The sequence below is a fragment of the Peromyscus maniculatus genome, chromosome 14 (assembly GCF_049852395.1).
Source record: "Peromyscus maniculatus bairdii isolate BWxNUB_F1_BW_parent chromosome 14, HU_Pman_BW_mat_3.1, whole genome shotgun sequence".
Classification (NCBI taxonomy): Eukaryota; Metazoa; Chordata; class Mammalia; order Rodentia; family Cricetidae; genus Peromyscus; species Peromyscus maniculatus.
Genome location: NC_134865.1, coordinates 30,152,560 through 30,171,005, shown reverse-complemented (window position 1 = coordinate 30,171,005; position 18,446 = coordinate 30,152,560). Strand labels below are relative to the sequence as shown.

Genomic DNA, 18,446 nt, shown 5'->3' with positions numbered 1-18,446 from the left:
CTTTTGGCTGGCATACCCCACCCCCTACCCTGAACTCCCCAGCCCATATAATCTTAGCTATATAATCCAACCATTTGGGTTACACACTGTCTCTGTACCTTTGGCCCTCCTGGTTGCTACACTTGGTTCTCTCTCTCTCTCTCTCTCTCTCTCTCTCTCTCTCTCTCTCTCTCTCTCTCGTCCCCCTCCCTCATGGCCCAGCTCAGTCTAGTCATGTGAGAGACCCAGGCCTCAGCAGAAGTGCAGCCACAGCAAAAAGGCCTGAGCAGGATGCCCCCAATCCCGACTGCCCCTAACCTTTGCCCTAGTTACAGAGAGAGCCATGAACACCTCCCCCCACAGAGAAGGGACAATCAGAATCAGACAAACAACTCTAGGTGTCCCTCTGCTGAGACTGAAATGTTGTAATTCCCTAGACAGAAGAGAACCAATCAGCTTAGTCCAGATACCCCTAACCAGGGCTCGAGCCAATCCCAGGTCTGTAAGTAGGCAGTCTTGGAATCTCCCAAGCCCCCCTTGTCTAGCTACTATAAAACAAAACAAAACAAAACAAAACAAAACAAAACCTCTTCCTGTGCTGCTTGAGGTCTCTCCTATTCTGCTGATGCATTGGTTGGACAGAGAGTGGCCTAGAGTGGCCTGGCCCAAGTTAACTCCCATTAAAAGCTCCTTTTTTTTTTTTTTTTTTTTTTTTTTTGCATTGAATTTGGTCTCTTGGTGGTCTTTTGGGGGTCCGGATTTTGGGCACAATACATGTCCACTCTGGACTCTGCCAGATGTCCCCTGCCTCTGCCTGTGCTGTCCCACATATCTGTAATAAACCCTCTCCTCCACCACAACCAGGATCAGTCGCCTTCCTTTCTGTTTTTCATTCAGTATGACTTTTCTCATTCCTGTGGCAACATGCTTGACAAAGACAACCTCAGGGAGGAGGATTTTCCCCCTGGTTTAGAAGGCATTCATAACAGGGGGAATGTGAGAAGACTAGATACATTATGTCCACAGTCAGGAATCAGAGAGTAGGCTGGGTACTCAGTTGACTTTGTACTTTTTTCTTGTTTATTAACTGTCTGGGCTCCCAGCCAATGGGTTGGTGCCATGTACATTCAGGATGAACATCCCCCCCCCCCACCGTCAGTTAAATCAATTAATCTAGGTGAGGTTTAACTCACCTAGAGCTATGTCTCCTAGATGATTCAGAATCCAGTCAATTTAACAATGAAGATTAAACATTACAGCAGTCACAGCAAAACCACCAAGATTGCTACCCTCACGAGCTGGCACCAGTTCAGAATCCCAGGAGTGATCCTTGATCTGTCCTCTTATTTTCTGTTAGCCATCAAGTCATTTTATTTCCTAAGCACTTCTCAGACTCACTTCTTTCTTACTGCTAGTACCAGAGACCTGACCATCTCTGCCTCTTTCTTGCTCCATTCCTAAAACTCCCCAAACTGGTCCATTTCCCCCTCTTTTGGCTTCTTAGAATTGTGTTGTTCATTCTAATGCTCAGAATACTTGTTCTGCAGGTAGACCTGACTATCTGATACTCCCCATAATGAAACCTCCTCAGGGCCCCAAGGGCCCTGTGACCTCACCTTTTTGTACCTTAAACCTGTGGTTCTTAGGACCTGGCACACTGCTTTTGCACACTGCTCAGAGTCCTTTGTTAATTCTTTAGAAGTTCTCACACCTAAGTTTCTGGTTCCTCGCTTGAAATTATTCTCCTTTCACCAAAGCTACCCTCTTCCCGAGCTCCCTATGTATGCTCACCTTTTCTGATGTGGTGGCTAACATTATGTTCATGGATAACTTTATGTTTAAAAGTTCAAAATCTCTGTGCTCAAGAGAAGTTACAAAGCAAAATTAGACCTCCAAATGTTAAGGCCTGTTAAGGGTTACATTTTTTTTTTTTTTTTTTACAGCAGTTTCTGCCTCTGTAAGCAAGCTGCTTTGCATAAGATAACCTTCTGTTGGCACAAGAACAAATTGTAACTTTGCATTCTTTGCCTTTTTAAACCCCTGACTGAGGTGGCTGGGCTCTGAATTCCAGAATCCCAAGTCCCAGGTGTAGACCTGGGGCCAGGATACGAATAAAAGCATTTTCTTTGTTGACATTCATTAATGGTCAGACTGGTGAATCTCTGAACAACTCCAGACCCGTAAAACTGGAACCCTTTCCCAACACCTATCTCTATACCCTCAAGCTAGTGCTTCCTCTGTAACCACACTGGCAATGCTCCACGGAGGCACTCAATGGACCACGTGTGCCTCCAAAGGTAGTGCCACTATTAGAAGGTGTGGCTTTGCTGCAATGGGTAGGGCCTTGTTGGAGGAAGTGTGTCACTCTGGGGGTGGGCTTTAAGGTCTCATATATGTTGAAGCCATACCCAGTACCCTAGATTGCTTCCTGTTACCTGCCAATCAAGATGTAGTGCTCTCAGCTCCAGCACCATGTCTACCTGCACACCATCATGTCCTACTATGATAAAGGACCAAACCTCTGAAACTTTAAGGCAGCTCCAATGAAATGTTTTCCTTTATAAGAGGTATCATGATCATGGTGTCTCTTCACAGCAATAGAAATCCTAAGACAAAAGTTGGTACCAGGAGTGGGATACCAACTCCTTTTATTTGGAGGAGTTTGAACTTCGGGAGTTAGGGTGAGGGAAGCAGGTGTACATTTCAAGTGCTGCTTAATGGGCCGTACTAGGAGGAGCATGGACGACAATGGTGCTAAGAGTGCTGTGAACTGTGGTGGGCTGACTCAAGAGGTTCCCAAGGAGAAGAATTTTAATGTTTTCTAGAGAGCTTTCCTGTGGTATTTTGATGAAGAATGTGGCTGCTTTTTTCCTTTGTCCAGCGTCTGCCTGAGGCTAAAGTGAAAAGATTTGGATTAATTCTGCTGACAGAGGACATCTCAGAACAGTCTAGGATAGACTCTGTCACGTGGTTACCAGTGTTCACACATGTAAAAAAATCTATAATGACAAGGAGCAAGCTTAGCAAGGAAAAACAGAAATTGTACAATTTGAGGAGAAAAGGAGCCCCAGGAAGTGGAATGGAGCTAAGCCCTGTGTTCAAGGAGATAAACAGGTTAAGAAATGGAATAAAGGGAGTGGTGACCTCAGGGCGAGATCCCACCCAGCTAAGTTTCCAACTTGTGAAAAGGAACTAAAGAAAAGCCTTCCCAGCCAAATGGTGAGATGGCTGGGTGTGCAGTGACCTCGAACTCGTGAGCCAGAAAACTGCCCTGCATCCCAGGGACTCCAGCACACACCATGGCAGACTCTGAGCCTCTTTGAGTCCCTGGCTGCTGGTTAGCCCATGACACGGTCCCACACACTCAAAGGGGACTTTTCCGCTTTGCTGAGACTGTGCTGTGCCTAGTGAGGATAATTGGCTTCAGCGCTTTGATGTGAGCATATTCCTCCCTGTCGGTGATTGAAATTATCTTTGCTGCTGTCCTGTGTGTCTTCTACACGTGTGACCTGCACCCCAAGACGTCACTCATCAGCTGGCCGGGGACCGACTTCTTCAGAGCCATCCTCTATCTGATCTCCTACATTGCTTCTTCTAGAAGGAAAAGACAGCTCCGAAATCGCCGCCGCCGCCGCCCCCGGGGGTACTGGGCAGGTTCGCTACGTAGCTCTTTGGCTGTGATGCCTACTCCACCCTCTCTCTAAGGCAGCAAAGACACACAGCTCCTACCGACCCCTCAGATGGCCCGTGATCCTCACTCATCTGTCTCTGCTACCTGCAAGTAGCCCCCTCCATCAGAAACTTCCTCTTGGTGGGTGTGGTGGCACTCGCCTTTAATCCCAGCACTCAGGAGGCAGAGGCACGTGGGTCTCTGTGAGTTCAAGGCCAGCCTGGGATACACAGTGAGACCTTGCTTAAAAAACAAAAAACAGCCGGGCGTTGGTGGCGCACGCCTTTAATCCCAGCACTCGGGAGGCAGAGGCAGGCGGATCTCTGTGAGTTCGAGGCCAGCCTGGGCTACCAAGTGAGTCCCAGGAAAGGCGCAAAGCTACACAGAGAAACCCTGTCTCGAAAAACCAAAAAAAAAAAAAAAAAAAACCCAAAAACCTCCTCTCGTTTCTACAACACTTCCAGCCAATTCTGTGACCCCACTGAAAGTATCTAGGGTACAGGAGATGGAACCTAGTTCTCCCCTGCCGTGGAGCACCTTGGTCCAAACCTGCCAAGGCCTCTCGTGCAAATTTTTACAAAATTGGTGCTATGAAAACTCGGCGGGTTCCTCTGGCGGTTCCTCAACTTGAGGTATGTTGGGACTCTGGACTGGACTCTTGTCTGCCCACACCAGGCTCCCCTTCCAGCTCACCTGATGGCCCCACCACCAGCTACGACATTGTAAGCTTCAGCTGGGTGCTGCCCACAATCCCACAGCTCCTTTAGGCCCTTCAGGCTTTGTGGCGCTATCCCTGACCTTTCCTATGGATGAGATGTCTCTTGGAGTTCGGTTTTCGTTCTCACCCCCTGGCCTCCTCGAAAATCCTGGTACTAGATGCCTGGACTCCTCCGGCTTAGCCATGCCACGCCCGACCCCTGCTGAGTGTGGTAACGGCTTGGTCCTTGGTCACCCTTCCTTTCCGGGGGACGCCCACAGCTACAGGCTGTGGCGACTCCTTTCCCCCTGGGTCTTTCACAGGAACTGTGCTGTATCTTTCAGGACATTCATGGCTAAGGTGAGCCACCAGGGCCTGCCCTTCCCCAGCCCCGACTCTAACTCGGGTCTTTCACGTTTCTTCCTTTCCTCCTCCCTCAACCTCTTCCACTAACTCTGCTACGTGTGGCGTGTTTGTTTGGTGCCATACCTTGGCAGGGCCCGCCAAAGGTACCCACTTACTTGCCTCCACCCACAGCAGATCTGCTCCCTCCCGCCTGTGACAAGTCTGCTTTCTCCTTCACCAGAGGCTTTGCCGTCCATCCAATACCACCACTCCGATCTCTGTTGGGGCTACCCGCCTTTGCCCATCCCCCTTGACTGAGACTGGCCTCAGTACTTCTTGGGTCAGACAGTCGGGGAACCAAGAAAAAATTCTCTACTTTCTTCCTTCTCCTTTCCTTCTTATTTCCACAACTCCCGTTTAATATATCTATATCTATATATTTATATCTATATATCTTTTTGCACAGCACCACATGACTCTCCTTCATCTTGGCTGGTGACCTCATCATGATGTAGATGGCCACGTGGTTGGTAGATGCAGTACCTTCTCCAGGCAGCGGGCCGCCCAACCTGATAGGAGCCATGTTTTGGGTGGGAAATGTCTTTTATTTATTTATTTATTTGTTTGTTTGTTTTTTATTTATGTGTGTAAGTGTTCTGTCTTCTTTACATCTTCATGACAGAAGAGGGCAGCAGATCCCATTGCAAATGGTTCTGAGCTACCACATGGTTGCTGGGAATTGAACTCAGGACCTCTGGAAGAGCAACCAGTGCTCTTAACTACTGAGCCATCTCCCCAGCCCAAATGTCTTTTATTTTAAGTTGGTCATCTGACATGGTTTCCTGGGAAAAGTTTGTACATCTTTCTGTTAAAAGTTTTGCTCGTTAAAAATTCTGTCTACTTTCTATGTGTGGGTGAAGACATATGACTATATGGCCACTCTGTGCTTGTTTTAACTTGTCTTGGATGTCTGGATTTGCATGTTCTGTGTGTGTCGGTTATAGCTCAGTTGATGATTAGAACTAGCTACCCAGGCTCGGGATTGCCTCTGGGCTTTGCTGAATGTGATGTAATGAAATCTATAAACTTGTAACTCCGGATCAGAAGTGCTCTGGAAAATACCACATGGTCTGCCATGCTGAGGATGACCACGTGAGCAGGCACCATGCTGGTTTACTGAGATATTAAAGCTGGACCTCTGTACCCATGTACAGGGATGAATCTTGTTGGCAGCTAGACTTTATGACCTAAGAATAGGTCCATTGATATTAAAACTAAATTGTTTGCAATGTTAAAATTTGATTTTGCCTTAATTATCTTAGGATCACAGCTGAAAACTAGAGACTGGATCTTCTTGCTTCTGCTACCCTTGGTAAACTGTAACTAATTAGGAAAACTCTATATCCAGCCTTAACTTATATATATGCTCTCAAAGTTAAGCCTAAACATGTGTCTAATGTAGATACACTCAACAGATTTTTGTTCCCCTGGTCCTCAAACACCTTGAGAGATATGAGACTATGTCACTTAATATAAAGCTATATTTGATTCAACACTGGTTTATAGTATACTCTATATGATAATAGAAATTTAAATTTATAAAGATCTATTCAGGTTAATAAAAGCTAACTTAGAAATTTACAGCTATATCTTTGCCAAATATTCAACACCAAGCTTCTAGAGAATTTAAATAAATGACGACATAGATTTGATAAGTAAGGTATTTGATAAACAAGATATAAAATCTATGACAGAGTTTCTGCTCCCCTGGGAGGGTCCTTTTCTCAGAGGATCCTTTGTTCAGAGTTAGGCCACATCCAAACTCACAAGGCCCCTTCTCTCCTGTCACTCTTCTGTGCCTTCTCAGGAGACAGTGAGTCCTAGTCCTATGAAAGCTGCTAACATGTTGGAGACTTAGGGAATGCTAGTTGATAGTCAGTCATTCATACCTAATGGACAGACAGTCCTTAAATGTTCAGAGATCTGCAGAATGTGGCATTCAAAATGTTTAATTAAAAAGCTTTCCACGATAGAGAGACATGCTGGCTCCTGGCAGCACCTTTATTTCCTCCAAAGAAGATGGCTGGTCCGGAACTTGCTCTGGAGTGGCAGCACCAGCCACTGAGCCAAAACTGCCTTCCACCTCAACTACTGCCTCTCGCCTCGACTGCTTCCAGGGCCCCTGACAGATCAGACCCTGGACAACAGGACTCTGGGAACCCATTGCCTCACTTTTGCCTAGACAAGGCAGGCTGGTCCTCCCCACAAGTTCCTACCCCACAACCGTTGGGTCTTCTGAGGCCTGGCAGGTTTAGGCCTGGTAGCCGAAGACTGATGTTGTTGCCCTGAGACCTCTGCCCTCCACGACCATGGAGGACCCTGGGGTGGGCGTCTAGGTAGCCAGCAGGTAAGTCTCTGTCACTTTCAATCGCTAACTCAGGTAAAATTTATCCTTCTCAGATCTCTGATGTCATTTGATGACCAGGCTTTATCAGTTCAACAGCAGCAACCAAGGCTCCAGCCGCCTTCTCAGTTCTCTGTGTGAAATTCCCAGGCCTCATTCTCTTAGAGCTAATACCGCTCTCAGTATCTCCTGGTGAGTTAGATAAAAAGAAACAGCTTTGGGGTTTGTGTATGTGAAGATAGGAAAACTGTCTCGCTTCTGTTCACTTACTCATCCTTCTCAGATCTGATGTTTAGGGAGGCCTCCCTCCTCCTCCGTCACTCACTCAACCACTTCCATTCAGTACGTTTCACCTTTTAACCCAAAGCCATAGCTTTTGCTGTGACACCAAGATATGGGTCTGTTCCAGTTGTTTTACAGACGCTTGCGGGTTCCTGCACAGACCTACCCCTCCTGCCAGACTCATGCTGAGGCCAGACCCTCAAAGGCCCTCCAGATGCACCACCAGATGCTGCACCAACTGAGGACACCGACCGGATGAACACTGGCAGGTTGCATTCACCCACATGGCCACTCATAAAAACTCTGTTATCTCCTGATGCGTTGACACTTTTACAGGATGGATGGGAGCATTTCCCACTTTCAGCGAACAGCAGATGTGATGGCTCCTGAACTCCTGATTTGGTGTGCCATTTCCCACGCTCCTGGATCATCACTGCTGGTACCACCACTCCAGACTCAAGGGCATGTCTGCTCTTTTGTCTGACTCATCCACCCTTGCCTCTTCTGTACAACCAGGGCACTGCTCCATCCCATTCTTTCTGGCAGTTATCACTCTTCCCATGGCTAACTGCCCCCCACCCCGCCCCTCCATGAGGCCAGTGATAACAATCTATTCTTTTTCCTAGCAGTGTTTCCTCATTCACACCTTCTTCTGTGTGTGACTCCCAATTCCCCCTCCCCCTTCACCCCAAAATCATCAGGAAGCAGTCTCAAGAGTTCAGAGCCCTCCTTCTCCCCCATACTTGCTATCCATAACTCACCTTGTGATAATAATAAAAAAAATGGAGGAATGTTGGCATTCTGCCCCACCCCTTAAGGACCCACCCAACGTCTTGATGTAAATCCCCCTTTAAGAGGAAAAACCCTCCCCCTCCTCCCTCTTCCTTCCTCTTTCCCTCTCTCTCCTTCCTTAAGGCTGAGCACACCTCTGCTTCTCTCTCTCTCTCTCTCTCTCTCTCTCTCTCTCTCTCTCTCTCTCTCTCCTCCCCTCTCCCCTTTCCCTTTCACAATAAAACTTTCACGTGGATGCCACGTCTGCATGGTGTAACTTTCCACTGCACCAGGCCACCACTGCCACATCTGCCTGGCGTGGCTGTCTTTTCACATTGGTGCAAACCCTCCAAGGCTGCCTCTCGCCATTCTACAACACCTAGGTCCATCGGCATACTAGCAAGCACTCTCTGTTGAGCTACATCCTCTGAAAAAGTACCTTTGTTAGAAGAAAAAAAAAAAAAGCTTGGGCGGTGATGGCACATGCCTTTAATCCCAGCACCTGGGAGGCAGAGGCAGGTGGATCTCTGTGAGTTCAAGGCCAGCCTGGTCTACAAAGTGAGTTCCAGGACAGGCTCCAAAAGCTACAGAGAAACCCTGTCTCAAAAAACCAAAAAGAGCCAGGCGGTGGTGGCGCACGCCTTTAATCCCAGCACTCGGGAGGCAGAGCCAGGCAGATCTCTGTGAGTTCGAGGCCAGCCTGGTCTACCAAGTGAGATCCAGGAAAGGCGCAAAGCTACACAGAGAAACCCTGCCTTGAAAAACCAAAAAACACCCCCCCCCAACAAAAGTACCTTTGTTGGGAGAGGTCCAGCCTGCCATTCAGCCCTTATGGGTGTGGTCGCCTTGATGGGTATGCCTAGGTCCAACTTTGCTCTGCAGTACCAGCAGCTGACATCAATTCTGCTCAAACCATTCCCCCACATAAGCTACAAAATGAGTGACCCGCTACACATTACCTTTTCTGTGCATGGGATGAGCTGTGAAGGGCTAAATAAATGATAAACAGATTGTTAAAATCTAAAAACAGAAGGAAGAAAGAGAGAAAGAAAATCTTAGAGCTGTGTGTAGTGGTGTACACCTTTAATCCCATCACTGAGAAGGCAGAGGCTGGCAGAGCTCTCAGTTTGTGGCCATTCTGGTCTACAGAGCAAGTTCAAGGACAGCCAAGCGTTGGCAGTGAAGAAAAGCATGGAAAACAGAAAACTGGTGAAGATGTAATTGAATGGGGGGCAGGAGGCGGGGCATGTTCCAGCCCCAGCAAACAGCTGACCTCGGCAGCTTTGGCCAGAGTTAATGGTAGAAGAAAGGGGCTAAGGAATTCGCCTTCACGACTAAGGAAAGTCACTGAGGCCATTCATACGCTAGCAGTGTTCCTGAATGGAGGCCTAGAGAGGCCATTGTGTGTAGATGTGAAGTTGAAGCCTGGATTGCCTTGGAGACCCCAAGATGTTAGAGATGCCAGAGCCGTGGGATACCTGCTGAGGAGAGCTGCTCACAGGGAGTGGAACAAGACCAAGAGAAAGAAGTGAGTTGCAGTCAGCAAAGCTGAAAGGCATTGGAATTGCAGAGTTTGGAGTTTGCCTGGCTGATTTTTGGTCTTGCTTTATTCCCATATGTCTTCACTATGCTCCCTTCCCTACATTTTGGAACAGTAATGTATATCCTGTGTCATTATATGTTGGAAGTATGTGATCTGTTTTTTGATTTTTATTTTACAGGGGATTACAGTTAAGAGATTGCATGAATCTCAGAAGAGACTTTGAACTTTGGACTTCTTTTGTTTTGTTTTGTTTTTTGTTTTTTGAGACAGGGTTTCTCTGTGTAGCTTTGTGCTTTTCCTGGATCTTGCTCTGCAGACCAGGCTGACCTTGAACTCACAAAGATCTGCCTGCCTCTGCCTCCCAAGTGCTGGGATTAAAGGTGTGTGCCACCACCCCACCCCCCGGCTAATGTTTTTTTGTTTTGTTTTGTTTTGGTGAACTTTGGACTTTTAAACATTGTTGAGTCTATGATAGTGTGAAGGCCTAGACTTAACTTTACAGGATCTATTTCAGGGAAAGGGCCACCATCTCTGACCACCTGCTGTACTCAGTTTTAGGAAGGACCTCAGGAATGTGCCACGATAACTTGAATAAATACAGGATCCAGATACTCCTGCCGACATCCTGTCTGCTGTTTATACAGGAAAGGAAAGCTTAACAAGATCCTGTCTGTGGTTTATGGCCCTTGGATATATCTAGATAATCCTGCTGAGCAGTCCAGACAATCCTGTTCAGCGGGTTGTGGTTCCCCACCAAAAGTCTAGACCAATAGTTTCAAACGTGGTTTTGCGCCCAAAGTCTTGACCAATAGTTTCAAAAAAAATCACCTTGCCCCATATTCCTTCTACCCAATCCCAAGTTGCCAATTCCCGGCTTGTGGTTTTTCGCCATAAAATCTCTACACCTGGGCTCATGGCCATCACCACATTTCCTCCCATCTGCCATGTGGTGGCCCAGGTTGAACCTGAATAAAAGGACCTTTATGTGCTTGTATCAGAAACCGGCTCCTTAGTGGTCTCTGGGGGTTTCTCGAAATGGGTACAACATAAGACTATGGGGACTTTTGAAATTGGACTGAATGCGTTTTTTTGTTTGTTTGTTTGTTTGTTTGTTTTTTGCATTATGATATGTTTACAAGCCTTTGGGAGCCACAGAGTGGAATGTGGTGGTTTGAAAGAAAATGGCCCCCAAAGGGAGAGACACTATTAGGAGGTGTGGCTTTGTTGCAATAGGTATGGCCTTGTGGGAGGAAGTGTGTCATTGTGGGGGTGCGCTTTGAGGTCTCACATATGCTCAAGCCACACCCAGTGTCCTAGACCACTTCCTGTTACCTGCTGATCAAGATGCAGCACGCTCAGCTCAGCACCATGTCTGCTTGCATGCCACCATTTCCCACCATGACGATAATGGAGCAAACCTCTGAAACTATGAGCCACTTCAATTAGATGTTTTCCTTTAGAAGAGTTGCCATGGTCATGGTGTCTCTTCACAGCAGTAGAAATCCTAACTAAGAGGCCACATTAAAGTCCTTTTGAATATCTGCTTTCCCTCTCCTGTCTCACCTGTGGACTCCCTGCACCTGGGAACCACATCTGATTCATTTTCATTTTTTATTCCCAGAACTTAGCAGAATATAGGTACTCACCAGATTGTTTTGCATGAATAAACAAATTAATGAATCAGTCACACATAAGTCATCCTCTGTGACAAAACACAGAAGGACGAAAAGCAGAAAATTAGTCCTGGGGTGTACCCAAGCATGTAGGCAGGGAGAAGAAAAGAAGGCACATAAATGCAGGTTGCTGAGAATTATTGCCAGAAAAGTGGGAGGATACATAATAATTGTATTGTCATCTTTGATTTTATCTGCAAGATACATTTCTGGAATGGCTGCAAATTGCTTTTAGAATGCAGGCACTTAGTAGGATCCTTGCAATGCTGCTGTAATGGAGGGGGCCCACCGCTGTATAGGGCTTGAAGACGGGCCCTGCTAGCCTCAACACACCGGCTCTGCTGTCTTGCCATCCGTGCCCAGCACTGATTTCTAACAGCAGTGAAAACAAGAGGAAGGAGAGGAAAAGCAGCTAGCTCTAGGGAAGCCAGAGTTGCCTCAACTTCCAGACAGATGCACACACCTACGCTCAAGGGTACGGCGATGTCTCTACACATGCATCCAGATAGCCAAGTAAAGCTTAGAAGAGTTATACTTATAAAAGGAAGAAAATACAATCAGGTAGCTAATGTAAAAGGTGGGGAGATGGTAATGCAGCAGAATCAGAATCAGAAGCCAGGTTTCATGGAAGTTATTGGAGAACAATCACATGAAGATTTAAGACAGGCAGATCCACGGTCAAGTTAAGACTAAACTAGGGCTGGGATGTAGCTTAGTGGTAGAGAACTTGCTTAGCAAGTCTGGTTCCATCCTAGCACTGTCCCCAAAACTTTAGAATCGCAAAATGTTTTGCTTTTGATTTGTTTTTTCCTGAAGGAAGAATATCTAGTTTGTTTGACACCAACAGAGAAAGAGTTTTTTTTAAATGTTCGACACTTAAACCTGGAGGTTTTAATCTTAAATCCAGGATCCCTCTCCTTACTTAGCTGGAAGAAAGGAGAAGGCAATTTAGAGACACTGAAGGAGAAAGAAAGCAGGGTGGGAGGTGTAGTACCCACCAGCTTTCTAGCCCTCTGCACCGAAGTTTTCCACTGGGACCTGACTACACCCCCGGCCCATGTGATCATCCTTCCTTCTCTCCAGGCAACAACGTAAAAAACATCAGTTATGTAAGAAAGAGTATCAGTCTTCAAGGGAGACTGCGTCACTCACCCTCATCTCTTTATTTACACACTCCTGACCCAGTACATAAAGGTCACTTCCTACGAGCCTAAGGATAAGGAAACAAGTAACAGTGAGCCTTTGCTGTAATGAGTTTGAGTCTGAGGACAATGTAGAGCCAATAACTCTTGGGAAGCAATGCCCTGCCTCTGCCGCTGTACCCAGTGTTAGAATTCTGCCCAGCTACATGACTGCATACGTGCAGTTTGGGGTCTTGCATCTTACGTCATCAGTGGGCACTGGGGACCACATATGCACGGCGTGGTCACACAATCTTACCTTAAAAGCTGGATGCAGGCAGAGGCAGGCGGATCTCTGTGAGTTCGAGGCCAGCCTGGTCTCCAAAGCGAGTTCCAGGAAAGGCGCAAAGCTACACAGAGAAACCCTGTCTCGAAAAACCAAAAAAAACCAAAAAAAAAAAAAAAAAAAAAAAAGCCAGTCTGAGATTTATCTCTGTGAGTCTGGCTCATTCCACTTAACATGATGATTCCATTTTGCCGGGCGGTGGTGGCGCACGCCTTTAATCCCAGCACTTGGGAGGCAGAGCCAGGAGGATCTCTGTGAGTTCGAGGCCAGCCTGGACTACCAAGTGAGTTCCAGGAAAGGCGCAAAGCTACACAGAGAAACCCTGTCTCGAAAAACCAAAAAAAAAAAAAAAAAAAAAAAAAAAAAAAAAAAAAGCTGGATGCAGACACCACACTCCCTGTGCTCTCTCTGCTCCCCTCTCCCCCCACCCCACCATCTTTCTCTCTCTCCAGGCCTGGCTCTCCTCCCCGCCCCCCTTTTCCCTCCTATAAAGCTCTGAAAACTAACACTGGGTTCTGTCATGACTGTGACCTTTCCATGCGGTAACCAGTGCCACAAACAGTGCCTTTTATTATCCTTTCATTGGTGCTGTGGACTCGGATAGGAAATTCCGCTCACTCTGTGTCCAGGGCTGAGTGTTCTCAGAAACCTACACCAAGGACTTGCGACTGCCCCCTATACTTTTTCCATTTGCTCTTCCACTGGACCTGCACACCACACATGCCACCAAGATTGCTGAGTCCTCTGCCGTTTCCCATGGCTGCAGCCTGAGCTATATTCCTCATGCCGGACCCCTGGGGGGTCCTCTGCTGCGTACCACCACACATTCTATCTTGACAAAGTATAGGATGCTGTTCAGGCCCCTGGGGGTCCTCTGTTACATACGCCCCAGCCCTTACCCTTGTCGTGACTACAATTCGAGTAGTTTGTGCTGTTAATGCCAGTCCACAGACTGCCTGTTCTCAAGGACGCTTGAAATAGGAGCCTGGGATCCCGTTTGTTATTTTAATTTTTTATTTTTTTCTCTCTCGGGTGCAGCCATGGGATGTAAGGGCTTCCTTCTCGTGGTTCTATTCCTCTTCTGACAAATGCCTTAAATATCCTCAGATACCAGTAAATTTGGCTATTTTAAGCCCAATATTTCATGGGAATTATCTAACTTCTGCCAGTGAATAGGCAAATGAAAAGAGTTACCTTATCCCCACGCTTTTACCTAAGCTAAGTCCTTTCTGATTCTCTCTCTCTCTTTCTCCTGACCACATGCATTCCTAAACCTAAGGAATCTCTGACTCCAAAGAACCTTATTTTATCTGTTCTCCGCTCTCCAGTATCGGGCTTTAACTCACCTTAACTCCTCCCACTCGTTCTCAAGCTGCCCTGAGAGACACAGACTGGTCTGAAAGCGGCTAGGATGCATGCAAACAAGTTTATGATCAGGACCCACATGAGGATCACAGTAATCAGGACGGCTCTTTAGCCAGAGATCAGTTCACACCCTGCCTCCTGACGGGTCTTCCTAAAGCTGTCCTCAAGCCAGCAGAAATAAAAAAAAAAAAAAAGAAAAAAAAAATTCAAGTACTGAATAAAATCTGTCTCTTGTCTCCCAGACCTCCCCAACATAAGGACTAAAATTTAAGCATCTGGAGAGCAAGGCTTCTGACCCTACAGGCAGAAGTTTCATCTGTGGCATTCAAGGTATATCAGAGGAGAAAGAAAAAAAACTGGAGTGTCCGGCTGGCTCCCGAAAGCTGCTGGGTCCCTGTTTTAAGTGCAGAAAAAAAAAAAAACAAAAAAACAAAAAAACACGCGGGCTAGTGCATGCCTTGCCAGGCCATCAATTGAGCCTTGTTCAAAGTGCCGCCTAGAAAGACAGCTGGTCAGCTGACTGCACCCAGGCACCAAGGGGCAAGGGAGCATCAAGCTAAGACCTCCAGCAGACCTAGGCTTGGCCACAGGCTTGCTTGCAGGGAACCCAGAACGCAGCATGGAAGCGATCCATTTCCTTCCTTCTGGATACCAGAGCCACTAACCCAGTCCTGTGAGTTTTGGGGTCTCACTTCTTGTTTCCCTATTGTTGGAGTAGGGAGGACAGCCTTACCCACCTCACCAGACTTAATTGTACTTTCAGGGTTACTTACTGGGAAAGGATTTTCCAGCTAAGGTGGGAACTTTCATTTCATTGCTCCCTCTATGTGCCTCACTCCAGACCTGTCAGAAGCGCTTCTCATGCACAGTGACACAGACAGGGCCCTGCTCTCTGCCTTGTTCCTAATTCCAAAAGAATGAGTTCTCACCCCCACAAGCTTTTCTCTTCCTGGTTCCCTCTTCTAATTAACTGCTCAGCTAATGGCTACAGGATCACCACAGAACTAGAGTCCAGAGATCATCAAGTAAGAAACTGTAACAGCTAAAAGGTATTTACACCCCCAGACCCAAAAGTGTCTGGGTTCTACAAACCAGACTTTAATATAACTATTTATTACTGTTAAATGCTATCAACAATTGATCACCTGTGTCTCCTGGATGCTAAACTAGTAAAGGAAACAGGTGCCTTAAAATAATCTGTCTCTGATAAAGCTTAACATGTTCCAATCTCTCTGTCTCTCCCATTAACACTAACCAATATAAGCAGAGTACTAAATGCTACCATGGTCACCTATTTTCTCATGGCTGCTTCTTAACATGTTCAAAAATTTTTCCCAAGCTCCAGAAACCAGCTTAAATCCATCTGGACAGGTCAGATCTACTTCAGAAGCCCCCTTCCCTATCCCCCCCAAGAGCCAACTGACGCCCACCAAGTCAGCTGGAAGCAGTTTTCCCAGGAGAAACAATGCCCATATTCCCATTCACTCACTTTTTTATAATAAGCAAAAAGTATGGAGTGTTAGAATTCTGCCCAGCTACATGACTGCACATGTGCAGTTCGGGGTATTGCGTCTTACGTCATCAGTGTACGCTGGCCACTACGTATGCATGGTGTGGTCATACAATCTGTGCCTTAAAAGCCGGATGCAGATCCCATGTTCCCTCTGCTCTCTCTGCTCTGCTCCCCTCTCTCCCCACCCCATGGTCTTTCTCTCTCTCTCTCTCTCCAGGCCTGGCTTTCCTCTCTCCTCTTCCCCCTTCCTCCCAATAAAGCTCTCTGTAACTCTGGTAGTTGTGGCCACGGCTTGTGACTTTTCCACCAGTAATCAGAACCACCACCAGCACTGTTTATCACCCTTTCACCCAGGTACTATAAAAGTGTAATATCAGAGAGTAAGAGACAGGGCACACAGTATGCTAGACGCCTCTCTAGTCACACTGAATACCTTCCTGTCTTAGTGGCTGGAAGAATCTAGACCCAGATAATAGACCTACAGAATCCATATGTGGATAATGGAGATAACAAAACACGTCCATCTTAAAGAGAGATTAAATGAAGTAAACATTCCTACTCCTCTAGGTGTTCAAGCTCCTGGACCGAGATAGAGAACTCAACACACTCACAAAGGCAGGCATGTGCACACACACACAAATGCATGCAATACTTTTAAAACTCAAAAGGCCTGAGTTAGACTCTTAGTCCTTGGACAATTTAACTGTGGTAGGCCCCTGAACCATTGTTATGCCGTCTTATGAAAGTATTCCTAAGAGTACTTTAAGTGCCAAAACTGTCTTGGGTAAAACTGGTATCTGGACCAGCCCTAAATTCCTATATAGCATGATCCTGAGCTAAAGGTTGACTGACGCTTTAACTGCTTTCCATCCACTTCTGTAACAACGCTGGCTTGTTGCAGATAACCAAAGCTGCCTTTCTGTATCTGTCACAGTCATAGAGGTTGGGGATGCTTCCCACTCATCTGCTTGGGACAATCCCATGAGTGGTTGCTAAAGACCCCATTCGACTTATTCAGGCCTCTCGGGAGTTTTTCTCTTCAAGTGCCCCATAACACAATATCATCACTAGGCCTCCAGCTTCTCATTTGCAAATAGGCATGGTCATTCTTACCTTATTGTCAGCTTCTGAGATGTACACAAAATGTCCTTGTAAAGTTGTTCACATAATATGGACACCTAGGGATCACCAATAAATGGTAGTTATTATGGAACAATACTGACAGAAGACGCTAACATCAGCCCAAAGCCTAGCCAACCCCAGCTGTTGGCTCAAGGAAAAGAAAAGAACCATCAAATACCCGGATGAGTTGCACACATCCCTTCTGGAACAGCCCTTTACTGTACAGACAGAGACTGTCCCAGGAACCAGAAGGAGAGCAGTGTAATTTTACAGCAGTCAGCCTTGACAGGGCCTCCTGGGTTTGGCCTTTGTAATAATAGGAAGTGCTGAGTCACCCTGCCCCTGGAGAGGGTGGGGCGGTGGCAGGCCTCCCAGGGAGCTGTCCAGGCCCACTCCGTCCACTCGGGTCTCCTGACCCACTTAAGGCTGACCTTCTCTTTGTCTCAGCCCTCGTTGTGCTCCTGTCCCTCACCCACTGCTCCAGCTGGTTATTTTCCTGCTCTGAGCACAAGCCTCCCCTCTCAGTTTCTGAGGCAGAGCTCAACAGGCAGGTGCCCCGACAGACACCTGGGAATTTCCACCTTCACAGTAGAGGAGGCCCTGGGCAGGAAGAAGTGCCAGCCTTTTTGCTAGGAACCCTGCTTGGGTTCTTAGAAGTGATAAATGAGAGGGAGGAGGAGGGAGTCAAAGTCCTGTAGGAAATGGAAATGGATGTCAGGGAAAGGAAGGGAAGGAGATGTGTGCTCTAGAGGATGGAACTCACGGCTTCGTTAATGCCACCACCATCTCTGCCCTCCGGGAGGTGCCAGGGCTCTAAGGACGTCTTGCCGTCTCTCCTCTGCTATGGTTATCTCTATAGTAAGGACTAAGTTAGTTGTTAATTGAAGTGGCTTGTCTGCTTTGTAGGCTGCACAGCTCTCCAGCAGACTCAGATGTCCTGAGTTGACAGAGATGATGGATGCTATCAGGAATGACAGTGGGATGAATGACTTTTGGCGTCCACAGTAGCCAGAGAACCTGCATTTGTAAAGAATCCTGGCTGTGTTAAATTGACCACTCCCAGCCGGGTTTCCTCTGAACTCCACTTCCTGTTTCTTCATTTGTGAAATACAGAGCGGTTAGATGTCTCAGGGGTGAGCACCCTGCTGTCAGAAGGCCGCCTCTGTCCCCACTTTTCTTGCAACCTTGGCCACAAGCCTGTGAAGTGGTTGAGAAAACAGCAAACACCACCTCAGCCACTTCCTTCTCCCCTTGGGTACCGATCTCTGAGATTATATTCTTAAACCAGGGGGAGTTCCCAGCCCCCCCCCCAGTGACGATGCAGATGAGATAGGGATCCCCCCTCACCCACCCACCCCCAAACGGGCCTTCTCCATGCTGACCACTGAGGGTGCCACAGTGGCAGCTGAGTGTTTCCCTGCTCCAAGCCTATCTGTCCAGTTCCTTTGAAGGGCGCTTTCCCAGCACAGAATGGGGAGCCAAGCTTCCCAGAGAGCACTATTACCCCATTCCCTGACAGTGAGATTCCTTTTCTTGCTCCATACTTTCAAAGGCTTGCCAGCTGCCCACAAGGTCTTAAAAGTTCTACCTTTGACCTTCGTGCTAAGATCCACTC

The 18,446-nt window shown here is 47.1% G+C and overlaps 1 protein-coding gene and 1 pseudogene across 1 annotated transcript in view; one reads left to right on the top strand and one right to left on the bottom strand.

Moving 5' to 3' along the window:
- The window catches only part of Ifrd1 (interferon related developmental regulator 1), a 60,507-nt gene extending 43,663 nt beyond the window's left edge, over nucleotides 1–16,844 (bottom strand). The window contains exon 1 of the mRNA XM_076550744.1: nucleotides 16,823–16,844. The gene's annotated coding sequence lies outside the window, so the exon portion shown is untranslated. The remainder of the gene's footprint in view (nucleotides 1–16,822) is intronic.
- Nucleotides 1,130–8,767, top strand: LOC143268430 (proteolipid protein 2 pseudogene; annotated as a pseudogene).
- Nucleotides 16,845–18,446: the final 1,602 nt, after the last annotated feature.